General features: G+C 50.1%; 1 protein-coding gene across 3 annotated transcripts in view; it reads left to right on the plus strand.

Moving 5' to 3' along the window:
- The window catches only part of hlcs (holocarboxylase synthetase (biotin-(proprionyl-CoA-carboxylase (ATP-hydrolysing)) ligase)), a 106115-nt gene that overhangs the window by 75869 nt on the left and 25246 nt on the right, over nucleotides 1–5000 (plus strand). The window lies entirely within an intron of this gene.

Consider the following 5000-nt stretch of genomic DNA (forward strand, 5'->3'; position numbering starts at 1 on the left):
GGGTTAGGGATAGGGGCTGTGTGTGTGTGTGTGTGTGTGTGTGTGTGTGTGTGTGTGTGTGTGTGTGTGTGTGTGTGTGTGTGTGTGTGTGTGTGTGTGTGTGAGATGGGCAGGTTTAGGGATGGGGCAGTGTGTGTGTGTGTGTGTGTGTGTGTGTGATGGGCAGGTTTAGGGATGGGGGCAGTGTGTGTGTGTGTGTGTGTGTGTGTGTGTGTGTGTGTGTGTGTGTGTGTGTGTGTGTGTGTGTGTGTGTGTGAGATGGGCAGGTTTAGGGATGGGGGCAGTGTGTGTGTGTGTGTGTGTGTGTGTGTGTGTGTGTGTGTGATGGGCAGGTTTAGGGATGGGGCAGTGTGTGTGTGTGTGTGTGTGTGTGTGTGTGTGTGTGTGTGTGTGTGTGTGTGTGTTTGTGTGTGTGTGTGTGTGACGGGCAGGTTTAGGGATGGGGGCAGTGTGTGTGTGTGTGTGTGTGTGTGTGTGTGTGTGTGTGTGTGTGTGTGTGATGGGTAGGTTTAGGAATAGGGGCTGTGTGTGTGTGTGTGTGTGTGTGTGTGTGTGTGTGTGTGTGTGTGTGTGTGTGTGTGTGTGTGTGTGTGTGTGTGTGTGTGTGTGTGTGTGTGTGTGTGTGTGTGTGTGTGTGTGTGATGGGTAGGTTTAGGAATAGGGGCAGTGTGTTTGTGTGTGTGTGATGGGCAGGTTCAGGGATAGGGGCTGGCTGTGTGTGTGTGTGTGTGTGTGTGTGTGTGTGTGTGTGTGTGTGTGTGTGTGTGTGTGTGTGTGTGTGTGTGTGTGTGATGGGTAGGTTTAGGGATAGGGGCAGTGTGTGTGTGTGTGTGTTGGGCAGGTTCAGGGATAGGGGCAGTGTGTGTGTGTGTGTGTGTGATGGGTAGGTTTAGGGATAGGGGCAGTGTGTGTGTGTTTGTGATGGGTAGGTTTAGGGATAGGGGCAGTGTGTGTGTGTTTGTGTGATGGGCAGGTTCAGGGATAGGGGCGGTGTGTGTGTGTGTGTGTGTGTGTGTGTGTGTGTGTGTGTGTGTGTGTGTGATGGGTAGGTTTAGGGATAGGGGCAGTGTGTGTGTGTGTGTGTGTGTGTGTGTGTGTGTGATGGGTAGGTTTAGGGATAGGGGCAGTGTGTGTGTGTGTGTGTGTGTGTGATGGGTAGATTTAGGGATAGGGGCTGTGTGTGTGTTTGTGATGGGTAGGTTTAGGGATAGGGGCAGTGTGTGTGTGTGTGTGTGTGATGGGCAGGTTCAGGGATAGGGGCTGTGTGTGTGTGTGTGTGTGTGTGTGTGTGTGTGTGTGTGTGTGTGTGTGTGTGATGGGTAGGTTTAGGGATAGGGGCAGTGTGTGTGTGTGTGTGTGTGTGTGTGTGTGTGTGTGTGTGTGTGTGTGTGTGTGTGTGTGTGTGTGTGTGTGTGATGGGTAGGTTTAGGGATAGGGGCAGTGTGTGTGTGTGTGTGTTTGTGATGGGTAGGTTTAGGGATGGGGCAGTGTGTGTGTGTTTGTGTGATGGGCAGGTTCAGGGATAGGGGCAGTGTGTGTGTGTGTGTGTGTGTGTGTGTGTGTGTGTGTGTGTGTGTGTGTGTGTGTGTGATGGGTAGGTTTAGGGATAGGGGCAGTGTGTGTGTGATGGGTAGGTTCAGGGATGGGGCAGTGTGTGTTTGTTTGTGTGATGGGCAGGTTCAGGGATAGGGGCAGTGTGTGTGTGTGTGTGTGTGTGTGTGTGTGTGTGTGTGTGTGTGTGTGTGTGTGTGATGGGTAGGTTTAGGTATAGGGGCAGTGTGTGTGTGTGTGTGTGATGGGCAGGTTCAGGGATAGGGGCAGTGTGTGTGTGATGGGTAGGTTTAGGGATAGGGGCAGTGTGTGTGTGTGTGTGTGTGATGGGTAGGTTTAGGCATAGGGGCAGTGTGTGTGTGTTTGTGATGGGTAGGTTTAGGGATAGGGGCAGTGTGTGTGTGTTTGTGTGATGGGCAGGTTCAGGGATAGGGGCAGTGTGTGTGTGTGTGTGTGTGTGATGGGTAGGTTCAGGGATAGGGGCAGTGTGTGTGTTTGTGATGGGTAGGTTTAGGGATAGGGGCAGTGTGTGTGTGTTTGTGTGATGGGCAGGTTCAGGGATAGGGGCAGTGTGTGTGTGTGTGTGTGTGTGTGTGTGTGATGGGTAGGTTTAGGGATAGGGGCAGTGTGTGTGTGATGGGTAGGTTCAGGGATAGGGGCAGTGTGTGTGTGTTTGTGATGGGTAGGTTTAGGGATAGGGGCAGTGTGTGTGTGTTTGTGATGGGTAGGTTTAGGGATAGGGGCAGTGTGTGTGTGTGTGTGATGGGCAGGTTCAGGGATAGGGGCAGTGTGTGTGTGTGTGTGTGTGTGTGTGTGTGATGGGTAGGTTTAGGGATAGGGGCAGTGTGTGTGTGTTTGTGTGATGGGCAGGTTCAGGGATAGGGGCAGTGTGTGTGTGTGTGTGATGGGTAGGTTTAGGGATAGGGGCAGTGTGTGTGTGTGATGGGTAGGTTTAGGGATGGGGCAGTGTGTGTGTGTGTGTGTGTGTGTGTGTGTGTGTGTGTGTGATGGGTAGGTTTAGGGATAGGGGCAGTGTGTGTGTGTGTGTGTGTGTGTGTGTGTGTGTGTGTGTGTTTGTGATGGGTAGGTTTAGGGATAGGGGCTGTGTGTGTGTGTGATGGGCAGGTTCAGGGATAGGGGCAGTGTGTGTGTGTGTGTGTGTGTGTGTGTGTGTGTGTGTGTGATGGGTAGGTTTAGGGATAGGGGCAGTGTGTGTGTGTGATGGGTAGGTTTAGGGATGGGGCAGTGTGTGTGTGTTTGTGATGGGTAGGTTTAGGGATAGGGGCAGTGTGTGTGTGTTTGTGTGATGGGCAGGTTCAGGGATAGGGGCAGTGTGTGTGTGTGTGTGTGTGTGTGTGATGGGTAGGTTTAGGGATAGGGGCAGTGTGTGTGTGATGGGTAGGTTCAGGGATAGGGGCAGTGTGTGTGTGTTTGTGATGGGTAGGTTTAGGGATAGGGGCAGTGTGTGTTTGTTTGTGTGATGGGCAGGTTCAGGGATAGGGGCAGTGTGTGTGTGTGTGTGTGTGTGTGTGATGGGTAGGTTTAGGGATAGGGGCAGTGTGTGTGTGTGTGTGTGTGTGTGATGGGTAGGTTTAGGGATAGGGGCAGTGTGTGTGTGTTTGTGATGGGTAGGTTTAGGGATAGGGGCAGTGTGTGTGTGTTTGTGTGATGGGCAGGTTCAGGGATAGGGGCAGTGTGTGTGTGTGTGTGTGTGTATGTGTGATGGGTAGGTTTAGGGATAGGGGCAGTGTGTGTGTGATGGGTAGGTTCAGGGATAGGGGCAGTGTGTGTGTGTTTGTGATGGGTAGGTTTAGGGATAGGGGCAGTGTGTGTGTGTGTGTGTGTGTGTGTGTGTGTGTGTGTGTGTGTGTGATGGGCAGGTTCAGGGATAGGGGCAGTGTGTGTGTGTGATGGGTAGGTTTAGGGATAGGGGCAGTGTGTGTGTGTGTGATGGGTAGGTTTAGGGATAGGGGCAGTGTGTGTGTGTGTGTTTGTGATGGGTAGGTTTAGGGATAGGGGCAGTGTGTGTGTGTTTGTGTGATGGGCAGGTTCAGGGATAGGGGCTGTGTGTGTGTGTGTGTGTGTGTGTGTGTGTGTGATGGGTAGGTTTAGGGATAGGGGCAGTGTGTGTGTGATGGGCAGGTTCAGGGATAGGGGCAGTGTGTGTGTGTGTGTGTTTGTGATGGGTAGGTTTAGGGATAGGGGCAGTGTGTGTGTGTTTGTGTGATGGGCAGGTTCAGGGATAGGGGCAGTGTGTGTGTGTGTGTGTGTGTGTGATGGGTAGGTTTAGGGATAGGGGCAGTGTGTGTGTGATGGGTAGGTTTAGGGATAGGGGCAGTGTGTGTGTGATGGGCAGGTTCAGGGTATGGCTGTCAATCTTCCTCTATAATACTATTCGAATTCCATTCCTTATTTTATTTAATATTCGAATATAAAATGCTCAAATTCATCCTATTATTAATATTTACGGCATTACACAGTCTTATGGATCGCCAATGCGTGATGTTGATCGGTCTCATATCTTCACAGATAAACCGTCAGTTTGTCTGTTATTGCCTTTTGGCGGACAGCTGGTAGCAGTTGAGCCCCGTGATGAGGAGAGAGGGAGAGGCAGAACATAAGTAATTCTTGCCTGTTTTAGCGGCGGTTCCTCGGACAGATCGCCTAGCTTGTCAGGTTGTAAGTTGTCATAAAAAATAACATATATTTTCCTCTCCGTTTTGGCCTTCCGTCAGCAATGAGACGGCGTTTTTATTAATGAAAACGCACTCCAAAGTGTATATATTTGAAGACGCCGTTTTCACGTTGTAGTGTGGACTGAGAATCAAATTGTTGATCTCCGTTACCGTGGAGACATTCCTCTCCGTGACTTTTGACAGTTGTTATGATGATACAGCGTGGATAACGTGCACAATTGTGTTATGATTCAAAAACTTTATTGTTTATCAGACGAAACAAAAGCATTTAATTTTCACATGTGTGTGCCAAGGCGGCGAGAAAGGCAAGATTGCATTTTCTTTTAAAAATATACAAAAAAAATATTCGAATAGGAACTTCAGCATTCGAATAGTATTGATTTTTTTAATATTCGAATTATATTCGAATTTCGAAATTCGTTCCAACAGCCCTAGTTCAGGGATAGGGGCAGTGTGTGTGTGTGTGTGATGGGCAGGTTTAGGGATAGGGGCAGTGTGTGTGTGTGTGTGTGTGTGTGTTTGTGTGATGGGCAGGTTTAGGGATAGGGGCAGTGTGTGTGTGTGTGTGTGTGTGTGTGTGTGTGTGTGTGTGTGATGGGCAGGTTTAGGGATAGGGCAGTGTGTGTGTGTGTGTGTGTGATGGGTAGGTTTAGGGATAGGGCAGTGTGTGTGTGTGTGTGTGTGTGTGTGTGTGTGATGGGCAGGTTTAGGGATAGGGCAGTGTAATATACAGTTTGTACATTTATAAAAACC

Source organism: Scardinius erythrophthalmus, assembly GCF_964197995.2.
Source record: "Scardinius erythrophthalmus genome assembly, chromosome: 23".
In the NCBI taxonomy this organism is placed as follows: domain Eukaryota; kingdom Metazoa; phylum Chordata; class Actinopteri; order Cypriniformes; family Leuciscidae; genus Scardinius; species Scardinius erythrophthalmus.